Below are 13,513 nucleotides of genomic sequence, written 5' to 3'. Positions count from 1 at the left end.
TGTTGTTTCTCTGGAGAACCCTAACATGCCAGTCATCTCCTTGAGGTTCTGATTACACTCTAGTCTTATACTAAAAAATAGAGCATGATTTCAGCAGCCACACAGCCCAGATTCAAACCCCAGCTCTGCCTATTACTCGCAAAACCCTATGTAAGTTACTCAATCTCTTTTATCCCCAACTATAAAATGTGAGTAATGTTCCTTATCTTCCTGGTATTGCTCTTCTGAGAATTAAATGTGAAAATATGTATAAAAAGACAAAACAAGATTTGGCTTCTAGCAGGTGATCACAAATGGCAAAAACATGGATTATCTATTTTATCTAATATACTGAAAAATCATTCAGACTGCTTTACCAGCTCTTCAGGTCTATAAATACCAATCCTATCTCAATTCCTACTTCTAAACATAGTCAATTAAAAATAGCCTTTAGTATATATAAAAATTTCCTACTTTACTTTGAATTCCAAGGAACAATAGTGCCACAAAATCATTGAAGAAAAAAGGTCCCAGATTCAAGTAAGAGCAACAGCATGCATACTATAACACCCTCTGGGAGATCTGCATTTTACATTAGTATATTAAAGACTGAGAAATTCCGCAGTCTCATTTAACTTCCTGTAATCTAATTACAATAGTCATTAGGCCTGTTTATAAATTTCCAAGTTTCCCTCTCATTCCCTAGGAGCATGGTAACTTTTACTTCCACACTCTTGGAAATTAGTTGTGGTCATATGACTTGCTTTGGACAAAAAAGTGTCAATGGAGTGACACAGAACACTTCTGGGTGGAACCATCAAAGTCACTGCCCTTTTTCCCGTGGACACTGCAGAAGCATGTGTTAGATGGAACTTCAATCAGCCTGTCGCTGAGTGACGACAATAAGCAGTGCACCCTTCTCTGCTGGCCTGCTTTGCTTTGGACATGGTACACATGACTGAGAAATCAATTTTTTGTTGCTCTAAGCCAGATTTTGAGGTTGTTTGTTGCTGCAGCGTAAGTTGGACGAGCTCATGTCATACAGGATTTTGGAAGAAGAAAAAAAAAGTTAGGTGCCGCTGTAAGAAAAACCTTAAAATATATAGCATGTGAGGGGCGCCTGGGTGGCTCAGTCAGTTTAGTGTCCAACTTCGGCTCAGGTCATGATTTCACGGTTCGTGAGTTCGAGCCCCGCGTGAGGCTCTGTGCTGTCAGCTCAGAGCCTGGAGCCTGCTTTGGATTCTGTGTCTCCCTCTCTCTCTCTGCCCCTCCCCTACTTGTGCTCTGTCTCTCTCTGTGTCTTAAAAATAAATAAATGTAAAAAAAAATTTTTTTAATATATATGGCATATGTTAGTCATTAGGTTGCAAGTAGTAAGAAAACTGGTAGCAGAATCTGAAAGGATAGCAAAATGTTTTTGCAATATCAAAATGCATATGACCACAGAATCATTTATCTCAGAATTTCTATTAGCCAATTGGAAAATGCTAATCCACAGCAGTCCTTTCCTTTCTCTTTGCATGTGAATTATTGCCTAAATAAATAAATAAATAAATTTGCAATGAAATAGTATATGGATGGAAAAGGATTATCCAATATTTCTTTCATAGGCTAATTTTTAAGCCTCCTCAAACTGCAATGCTTTTTCCTCCCTCATAGCTTCCTTCACCCTGTCTTATTCTTCATAGTTTAGTTCCAACAGTACCTCTCAATAAAACCTTACCAGATTCAACATTGTGACTGCTCCCATTCGTTTTGGATCGTATCACATTTCTACCATTTATAATCCTCTTCCTAATAACGTGATTAGTGTGCATATGTATCTCATCCGCATCAGATTGGAATCTCCTCTAAACTTGGAACCTTAACATATCTTAATATCTCCTACAGGACTCAGCACAGGATTTTACATTCATATTAAACTCAAAGAATGTTCGCTGGATGAAATTATGCTAAGGGCTAAGTCATGATACAATTACCAAATACAACAGTAACGGCAATATAATAAACCTTTTTTTAGCACTTACACTGTGACAGAAACTATGATAACACATTTACAGAATTATTTTATTTTTTATATTATGCCTATGTGGTTGGTACTATTATCTCCATTTTATAGACAAGAAAATTGAGACAGAGAGAGGTTAAGCAACCTCACCAAGTTCACACAGTTGATAAGCAACTGCCACATTTGTCAAATGTAAACGTAGATACTGGCCTCAGATGCAGAAAGGTATTTACAATTATACAATTGTATAATATACAATTATATCAGCATGCCCTTGTATTTCTTTTTTCCAATTTAGGACAGTCAACCCCATAGTTTGGCAGATTTAAGGTGGAACAACACAAAAATAAGATTTGGGCTGCAGAAAAAGAAAGGAATAAAGAGAGGAATTATAGAAAACAAAGGGGGCATACCCTGTAGAAACAAGTCCTAATGCGTGACAGGTCTCACCTTCCCTTCTCACCCACCCCTTCTCATAAATATGGAGCAGTGGCAAAGAGCAATGGAAGAGAAACTAGAGGAGGAGGATGCAGGAGAGGGCCTGTAGTACGTGCTGCACATATTGCTGGGCAGAGATGAGGAACCAGTGATCTCCTGCCTTCAAAACCTTAGAGGTACCGGCAGGGAAAATATTCAAATAGCCATCCTTGGATATTGGATGTTGAAAGAGCTAAGATAAGCTGCAGATTACTTTTTAATAAAAGTAGCATTGGAAGTTGTCTCTGTCTCTTATCCTTCTTATTTGCTGTATTTGTTGGAAACCCTGCCATTAGCATTAATTGAAAGAAAGCACACAGTGTGCTTAAATCTTTGTCAGGGGAAAAAGACTCCTCCAGATCAAAGAACCAACCTTATGCTCCGGTGAAAAGACAGTCCTATTTCTGTGACTTGCCACAACTGATTTCTTTGTGGGCCGTCTGACAATCCCATTCACACATGACAGCTGGTGTTCAATATATGTGTGGTTCAACAAATGCTGAATGAATGCCTACTATGTGCTAGTCCCAGGTCAAGTGTTGCTGGGTACAAAAGATACAGAGAAAAACTGCCCCTTCCCTCCAAGGGTATAGAAAGATTAAATGCAGGTGAGATGACACATTTGAGATGGTAGAGTCACACTGGATCTATACGGACTCTCCGAAGAAAGTACAGTAAGATGACCCAAAGTAATGTCAGAATAGTTAATGGAGGAAGGGCTATAAAAGCAATTTCAAAACTATAAATAGGGGATTTCCAACATGGGAAAAGAAACTTCAATTTGTAAAAATTAAAAGAAAAAAACAATTAAACCACAAGCCATACATATTAGAGTATGGAATATTGACTCCCCCTCAATGTCCAGGGCTTTGAAGGTGAAAGGATGTGAGAGAAGTGCACAGGCTTAGGAATGAATACAGAAGGGAATTCTACGGGGCAAGATAAGCCTGGGTATGCCTTATCCGAAGAGGTTCACAAGTCTCATTTTGTAGATAAAACCGAGTCCCAAGGATGTAAGCAAGTTGTAAGTTGTTATATACAGATAAACAGGTTGAAATTCAAACACAGACCTTCAAAACCCTAAAAATGTCTTCTTTCGTTTTGTTTTTCTCCACATTACTCAGCCTTCCCTTCCACAGTCAGGAAATGGCTAAGATCATTCTCAGAAAAGACAGGATAGTACATATCTACCAAGTTGTCTCACCAGAACCCTCATGTCCTCTAAAAACAGCTGGAAGAGTTCTCACATCTGCAGAGTGACAGCAATTTGCCCCTGGTAACCATTCCACCCCTAGTGTCCCTCTCCTCTGGCCAAGGTTTCTGGGCCAGAAATGGTACTAGACACAGCTGGGACAGTGATCTTTCCCTGGGACAGTGGATTTCAGTCACCTGCAATAAAAATAATTTGACTCAAGACCTTAGGTGGATCTTGGTGGTGAACTAAAGATGCAATGTTAAGACAACTGGCTTATAACCAGAGAGGTTTAGAGAAACGATAAATGGTGCCATACTGAAAGAGTAACGTGGCTTAGGAAGTTATAGTCCAACATGGAGTAAGTAACCTTCTATACTGCACCTGACATGGTAACAGATTCCCGAGCAGATAAGAGTTGTCGGAAAATGTGGTTCTGAACTGATCAATAGCAGACTATCGTTGTGTTCACAGGGATCTCCCTTGGTTGAGAAGGAGTTAGAATGGGTAAGATGTTTACTGTAACAGCTAACAAAAGCATAAATGGCGAAGGGTAGCAGAATATGCCACTACAAAATATTCAACTTAGGCATAAGAATTATTTTGAGCTGACGGTAACTGAAAAAAAGTACATACAAACAAAGTCCTCTGCCCTCCCCGTAATTACCCCTATAAACAGCACATAATTTTTAAAGTTTTCCCCCACTCTCCTCTCTACCAAGAAAGGACAAAAGTTAATCACAGAGACAACTCTAGATCCTCATCAGCCCAGAGATAGCACCAAAAAAACCTATATACCAAACTTTACTAACTAGCCCTTATCTTCCATTAGTTCCCCCTTTTCTATCTGCCATCCCCAAATTTGCCATTATAGAAATTCAAAGTCATTTTACTTTGTGTTTTGTAATTTGTCTAAAAATTTATTGTACTTTTGTTAAGATACTATATAAGCCCAAGTCCTAACCACCTCTTTGAGTTATTCCTTGCTAAGTGCTCCCACGTTTATGAGCAATGCATATGTTAATAAATTTCTGTATGTCTTTCTCTTGTCAATCTTTTGTCAATCTAATTTATAGAGCCCCAAGCAGAGAACCTAAAATGGGTAGAGAAAAGGATTTTTTTCCTTTCTCCTACAGTTTAGCTAGAATGTGAACTATGGTTGAGAAAGTCATTCCATTAAGTAGAATGGAGATGAGGTGAGGCAATAATAAAAAGACAAATCACAGATTTAAATATGCCAGTGGGAAGAGATGGGAATTCATTGTGAAGTTTGTTACTATAAGTGATTCAGGAGTAAATGTATGGATGGATGATGGCAGACTGGCCTCTGTTCATCTTTCTTTGTGCTATGCAGTTTGCACTTTTAAAGCCACATGGCATAATATTTTAAGAGCACACAGACCAGAGTCCCACTACCTAGGTTCAGATCCCAATTCTGCTTACTTTTAGCTTTGGAACCACTGACTGGTTATTATACCATTCAGTACCTCAGTTCCTCATTTATTAAATGAGTATATAACTTAGCCATTGCTATGTAATACAACAAACCCAAAACTCATTGGCCTAAGACAAACAGCATTCATTCTTGCCCACAGTTATATGGTTCAGTTGGATTTTTTTTTATAGTCTCAAACTCAGTGCTTCTTCTGATCTCAACGAGGCTATTCATGCCTCCAGTGCCCATGTTCCTAAACCATTATGCTATATAGCTTCACAACCATAAACTATATAATCTGCTGATCTTGGCTTGGTTCTCTCACGTATTTTGGATGAAAGCTAATCTAAGATGGCTTTGGCTGGGACAGATCTGTTTGTAATCTCTCACCCTTAAGTAGGCCAGCTCAGGTTTGTGCACATAGTGCTGGCAGGGTTCTGAGAGACAGAGCAGAAATGTGCAAGGCCCTTGAACCCTGCACTCAGAAATGCCATAACATTGTCCCCACTGCATTTTCCTGACCAAAGCAAATCACAAGATCAACACAAATTCAGAGGGTAAAAAATATACACTTTGCCACTTGACAGAAGAATCTTAATGTCATATTACAAGGGGTGTGTTTACAAGGAAGGACTATTTAAGTATGAGGGTATTTTGCATTCAATCCATCACAATGGAGATAACAGCAGTATCTACCTCACAGTGTTACTACTGTGGGGATTAAATGAGTTTAGCACAGTATTTGGCCAATGACCAATGCTACATAAATGTTAACTTTTATTATTATCTTACTACCTGAAAGGAACCAGGCAGAATAACACATATGCCACCTTCTTAGCATGGGGCAACAATGCCACAATCATGGGGTTTTTTTAAATAAGATTTTTAAATTCGAGCCAAACTGTGTATTTATTATTGAACAGAGTAATTTTCTGACAAACTCACGAGCCCCATGTTGGGCTCTGTGCTGACAGCTCGGAGCCTGGAGCCTTCTTCAGATTCTGCATCTCCCTCTCTCTCTGACCCTTCCCCACTTACACTCTGTGTGTGTGTGTCTCTCTCTCTCAAAGATAAAAAAAAGATTTTTTTTTTTAATTCTAATCTCCATTTCCATTTTTGCCAGTGCTTTACTGTGACTTTGGGCACGATACCACAAATGCCCAGTCTTTTTTTTTTTTTCTTGTCAGTTGTAAAGTGAGGAAAGGTTTGGTCTGCATAATCTTAAGTATCTCTGTTAACTGTTAATGAATTCCTCCAAGAACATTCTCCCCAGTTTTATTCCAACAACTAACAGGAAAGGATGAGTCTTCCTGTTACATCAATGGCTTTTAACAAGAGAGACTGGCAGAGGGAAATGGGCTGCTGAGAGTAACCAAGAGCTCAAAGTGAATTGTCAAAAACAAATTGACCTAAAAGAAATTTCTCAAAGTCAAATTGTTTGAAAGGATAAATTGTTCAAAAATATTATCTGATATGGATTTTTCATCTTAGTAATTTTGATGCACTTGAAGAAGCCTGTGAGTTTTCATGAGTCATTAAGCCTTTTTGTCTTTTTTTGTTTTTTCAGAATTTTGGGGGGAACAGAAGTTCCTTTTCTTCTTCATTCCTAATTCACATAGAGTCAATTATGTCTGTTCTGCTCATTTGCCTGAAGGGTAATTGGTCTAAAATCAATGTTTCCAACTATCAGTTAACATTATTTTATAATTTTTTGAAACTTGTTATAATTTTTACAACTTTCAGCCATATTTTTAATTAAAAATCTTGCTTCTTTCTATGTAATTTTGCTTTTTAAAATTCATTTTTAGCCAGTGATGTTAACTTCATTTACTTAACCCTATTTGTGTTCCATTTTGGTTGTACATTTCTTATGTGTTTCAGCAAATTTTACAGGAAAGTATTTTTACTACTCAATGTTGCTGTCAGAATTGAAGCTATAATGAAAAACATGCACAGTCTCAAAGTCGCTTCTCAGACAGCTTTAAGGTTAGGTTTAAATTTATCAACCTAACAATGTATAAAATGATATATGAGTAAAACTCTTGATAGCAAATGACTCTGAGCCACTGATATCTTCACTGTAGAAAGGGGAGAAGAGAAATAATATGCCAGCTTTTCTAACCCAGTAAATCCTTACATTATTTTGATAGCTGAAAGACTTTAAGATTGAGAAAAAAAATCAGAATCTTCTAGGTGAATACAGTGATTAATACAAACTTCAATGACATGAAAGGACTTCATTCTCTTCAACCAACCTTAACTACACGTCTTTAATTCTGCAGATTCCCTGGGGTATACAATAAAAGAACCAATGACTCATTAAAACAGATTTTAGACTGGCTTGTTTTGGGCAATCTCGTACAAAATCTATAAAGATTTGCTAAGAAAAGCAAACATGATTGGATGAAAATGTGTCATGAATTAAAAATCAAAGTTCAAAGACCAGAGAAAAATCCCCAAAATTCTGAAAAATGTTTTATTACATTAAAATTCTAAACACCTTCTCCAATGTTTCAACATTAATAATAGACAAATAACCAATTACAAAAAGAGTCATGTTTAACCATCTTTACCAGTTTGGTTTTAGGCAAATTATTTTCACCAAGGTGGCTGCAAACAAATAGAAGCAGTGATCAGAGCCAAGACTCTTCCACTGCGGCCAGGGCTAATCATGATGCTACTTCCAACAAAGCACACTTTGGTCAGATTTTGTTGACACACTTTCTCTCTAACTCCTCAACTTTGTGCCCTGTGATTCACAGAATTTTCAGTTTTGACTTCCCCATGTGTGTCTGATCTTGGGATTCTGGTCCCTGGCCTCTGCCTTAAACTACATCAAGTTCTCAGCTATCTGCTTTTATCCTGTTTTATTTATTGACTACTTTTCTTTGGGGGTGGGGGTGAACTAAAATGGGCCAAGATGCTCACCGAGGTTTCTCCTCTGGCATATTTTGAATAGTCACCCTGTGTATGAGGCTGCTATCTCAGGAGTTTCCTCAATTCCCTCTGGCTCCTATAATCAAACCTGGGCCACAGGGTATCGGTCTCCAAGATCTGTCTCCCAGCTTCCAGTGGGCCTGATATTCTTACTTCTTCCTTCAGAAACATGGGGGTGTACATTTCTTATGTATTTTAGCAAATTTTACAGGACAGTATTTGTATTAGATGATATTGGACCAGGATGAGCACTTAAAAAAAAAAAAACAAACAGAGTTAGATTTCTAGAATTTAGAAGACTATTATAGTCTTTTTAGGGACTAAAGTATATAATATAAAGTCAGATGCTGAGGATGGGAGGATATTCTGCATGATGTCAACCAGCAAATCAGAGAAAGCAGGGTTGTTTTTAACCTCAAGAAGGTATTTTATTCTTTATTAAGGAATACTGCTTCACTAAAAATCAATGTTGAACAATTTAACATTTATTGCTACCCACCAGAGGCTGGTTCTCATCCAATTGTATGCAATATGTGTCCACTACTTAACATTACTTTCCTGCATAGTAAATCCATATGCACTATTACCAGACAAACTAAATTACCTACAATCATTTACTTTTTTTAAATTGTGGTAAAATATACATAATCTAAAATGTATCATCTTAACCATTTTTTTTTTAATTTTTTTTTTCAACGTTTTTTATTTATTTTGGGGACAGAGAGAGACAGAGCATGAACGGGGGAGGGGCAGAGAGAGAGGGAGACACAGAATCGGAAACAGGCTCCAGGCTCCGAGCCATCAGCCCAGAGCCTGACGCGGGGCTCGAACTCACAGACCGCGAGATCGTGACCTGGCTGAAGTCGGACGCTTAACCGACTGCGCCATCCAGGCGCCCCTCATCTTAACCATTTTTAAGTGCACACTTCAGTAGTGGTAAGTACTTTCACACCAATCTTCAGAACTCTTCATGTTGCAGAATTGAAACTCTATACCCATTAAATAACAACTCCCTATTTTCCTCCTCCTCCCAGCCCTGGCATAGCCATTTTACTTTCTGTCCCTATGAATTTGACTACTCCAGTGAAATCATAAAGTATTTCTCTTTTGTGACTGGCTTATTTCATTTAGCATAACATTCTCATAAAAGTGAAATCATAAAGTATTTCTCTTTTGTGACTGGCTTATTTCACTTAGCATAACATTCTCAAAGTTCATCCTTGTTATATTATACATCTGAATTTCCTTCCTTTTAAGGCTGAATAATACACCCCTGTATGTACATACCACATTTTCTTTATTCTTTCACCAGATGATGGTCGCTTAGTTTGCTTCTCTACCTTTTGTCTATTGTAAATATGCTGCTATGAACATGGTATACAAATAGAAACCAAATTTTTAACGTTTATTTATTTTTGAGACAGAGAGAGACACAGCATGAACGGGGGAGGGGCAGAGAGAGAGGGAAACACAGAATCGGAAGCAGGCTCCAGGCTCTGAGCCATCAGCCCAGCGCCCGACGCGGGGCTCGAACTCGTGGACCGCGAGATCGTGACCTGAGCCGAAGTCGGACGCTTAACTGACTGAGCCACCCAGGCGCCCCTAGAAACCAAATTTTTAAATGGAGAAAAGAATTTTTTAAAATATGCAGAGAAAATAAGAGACAATAAACAGGGGTTTCTGATACCTCTCCTGCTCCTGGTTCTCATTATCTGTTGAGATCCACCTGCATTTCTGTTCTTCAGTTATATGAGTCACCTCTGTATTTTTATACAATAAATTCTCCTTTTTCACTTAAGATGGCTCAGGCTACTTTCTGTTATTTACAACAAAAAAGTCTTGACTAATATATGGGTGGGAGAATTAAATAAAGACAAGTTCAAGTCATAACATATATTCCTTTTACTCTGTACATAAGAAATATGAGAAAATTTCAGTATTGACAAAGGTACTAAAAATTCCAAGTATCAGTGTAAATCAAAGCACTTGTGAACTTCTAGACCTTTAGCAAACAACTGAAAAATGAAGGAAATTTTCTAGATGAAACCTAAAAAGGGAGGTCAATGAAATTTGAGATTTCATTACTAGTTTTTGTTTTAATTTTTTACTGTCTGTATGCAAAATCAGAACAATCCAACAGGGATGGATTTCTCTGTGAACAGTATGCTCTTCATGAACTACACAAATAAATGAATCATAAAGAGAAAAAAAGATGATGCTATCACTTTTCCAAGTTTGAAATAGTCCTCCCAAATAGTCATTGTATCCCTCAATTTTTGTTGATCCCTTAACTTCATCAACTTTGTAATTACTGACAGAAAAGTTAAGATAATACATATTACTAGTGTCCATGGCTTCTAAACAGAAGAGCTGCTCTCATCCCACACCTCACAGAAACAGCTGAAACAAAACAAGCAAATCCCAACATAGGCTCTCACTCCTGTCTCGTGGTTTTTATAATTGCTTTAGCTTGGAAATTTCATCAAGTCTGAAAAATGCTGAGCGATCTCTTCCCAAAAAATGGCAGTAAATTTCCCTCTTCAAGAGAAAATTAATTTCTATATGTATTTGGCACAGTCTTCTATCCATTTTCTCCAAAGTAATTTCAGTATTCAGACCTTGACTCCCCACCCCCACAAAATTCTTTCTGTTTCTGTCCCTTCCTTTCCCATCACTCCTCTAATTCTCTCAAATGACCTGCTTCTTTTTCTCATCATACTTTGGCCTTGTATTTTCTTTAGACTTTTTCCCATCCTTTTTTTTTTCACACTGTCCGGAGAGTTTCCTTTTAAAGACTTGATTTCTAAGAGACAGTGCTACAGAAAGTATATATGACAAAGAGAAAATGAGGGGAAGAGACATATTTTTTTAATGTTTCTAAGTGCCCATGCTGGTATTCTCTCTGTGTGCTGAGACGCAGCAACCTAAATTTATGGCATGTTTAGAGTTTTGTATTGAGAAAATATAAAGACCTATAGGAAATCATCCCAAAAGCCTCCTGAAGAAACCTGTACATGCTGATATAGTTGAGCAGCCAGTTCATTTATCAGGAAAAAATTAGCATTTAAGTAATTTGAACATTTAGAAGAACTGGACTCTTGCAAATTTTCTTCAGGTTGGAACCTTTATCTGACTAAATTTCTTATATTAAATCAATGTTAGAAGGCCAGAAGAAATAATAGTCTTGTGTAGATTTAAAACAGCTGCCTAACAAAAAGCAAAAATAAGCAAGTGGGACTACATCACACTAAACTTTGGCAAAGGAAACAATCAACAAAATGAAAAGGCAACCTATGGAATGGGAGATATCTGTAAATCACATATCCAACAAGCTGTTAACATCCAAAATACACAAGGAACTCATATAATTCAAGAGCACAGACACACACACACACACACACACACACACACACATGGGCAAAGGCTTAAATAGACATTTTTCCACAGAAGACATACAAATAGCCAGCAAGGACATGAAAAGATGCCCAACATCACTAATCATCAGGTAAATGCAAATCAGAACCACAAAAAGATATCTTATACCTATTAGGATAGCTATTATCAAAAAGACAAGCAATAAACACTGGGTGAGGATATGGAGAAAAGGAAACCTTTGTACACTGTTGGAATTTAAACTGGTGTAGCCACTATGGAAGTTAGTATAAAGGTTCCACAAGAAATTAAACATAGAACTGCCATATGATCCAACAATCTCACTTCTGGACATATACCAAAGGAAACAAGCCATTATCTTAAAGAAAAGTGGTATCTGTACTCCCATGTTAATTTCATCATTATTTACAGTAGCTAAGATAAGGAAACAACCTAAGTGTCCATTAATAGATGAATGGATAAAGAAAATTATATATATTATATATTATATTATATTATAATTATATATTGTTATATTATATTATATTACAATTATATTATATTGTGTATATATATATATTTATATATAATTTATATATATATATATATATATAAAATTTAGCCCTAAAAAAGAAGAAAATCCTATCATTTGCTACAACATGGATTAACCTGGATGCCATTATGCTAAATGAAATAAGCCAGACAAACACTGCACAATTGCACTTTTATATGTAGAACCAAAATAAATTCAAACTCATAGAAACAGAGAGTAGAAAAGTGACTGCCACAAGTTTGGGGGGTGGGGAGAATAGGAAGAGGTTGATAAAAGGGTATAAACTTTCAATTATAAGATAAATACAGTCTTAGGATCTAATGTATAACATGGCAACTAGTTGATAACACTGTATTGGATAATTGAATTTGTTCAGAGAGTATAACTTAAGTTCTCACCAAAAAAAAGGGGGGGCGGGCAGGGGAGGAAGCAAATATAGGAAGAGATGGATATGTTAATTAGCCTGAGGGCTGGAGAAACCTTTAACAATGTGTATGTATAGCAAATCATCACATTGCACACTTTAAATATGTTAGTTTTATTTGTCAATTATAGTTCAATAAAGATAAAAAACAGCTGCCTAAATCATATAAAAATTACTTTGACTTTTAAAAAATTATTACATATTGATAGCATCTTGTCTAGTCAATAGTTCCCATTTAGTACAAACATGTAAAAGCAAATGCTGAATCTCAAGTATCACAGCCTCTATCAAAGCTAAAATGCATTGTAAATATATGAAATTCATTGCTTAATAAAATTTTTATCAATATCTATTTTAAGCTTTGTAGGGAAGAGATCCGTACAAGACATGGGCAACTTCCCTTGAGACTCCTTAGCCCAGTTGGAGAGACAACATATATACATAAAAATATTATTTAAAATACAATGCATAATCTTATAAATATAAAAATATCAAATGAAAATTATGAGCAAAATTCTTAGAGAAATTCAGACAAAGGAAATATTTATTGACATGGATGAACATGGAAGGTTCCACATGAGATAGAGGCTAAAGCTTACTTTCAAAGAGTTTGTAGGGATCAGAGAAGTAAAAACTTAGAGCATTGCATTATAGGTACATAGCTACAGGATGGATAATATGAATGATGATACAAGCAAAATCATTCCCAGCCTGTGCAGGGGAGGGGAAAAAAAGAAAAAAAAAAAAAGAATAGAGCGGTGCATTGAGACAACAGTGTATTCAAGGGAAAGAAAGAAAGTTATCTGACTTCTCCAATAAAGGAGAAAAAACCTTTTCAACAAGTAAACTAGTTATAGAGGTACAAGTATCTAACTTGATTCCGTTTTATTTAGAGAATGAAACAAGTATCTGCCTAACTCCAACCATCTTAATGACTTCCAACAAATATTCCAGTCACTTCTATGTTCACAGTTTCTAAGCTAAGAGATCATTTAATGGGAAAGACACTTAAAATTTTAAAATAAAGTAAATTGCTCTTAGTATATCTGTGGATATTTTCTTCAAGATAATACACATATATTTCCTTGAAAAAAAGCACATACACATAAATACACATGCATATATGTCAAACTTAA

Source organism: Neofelis nebulosa, chromosome 2, assembly GCF_028018385.1.
Source record: "Neofelis nebulosa isolate mNeoNeb1 chromosome 2, mNeoNeb1.pri, whole genome shotgun sequence".
Classification (NCBI taxonomy): Eukaryota; Metazoa; Chordata; class Mammalia; order Carnivora; family Felidae; genus Neofelis; species Neofelis nebulosa.
This window is presented reverse-complemented; position numbering follows the sequence as displayed.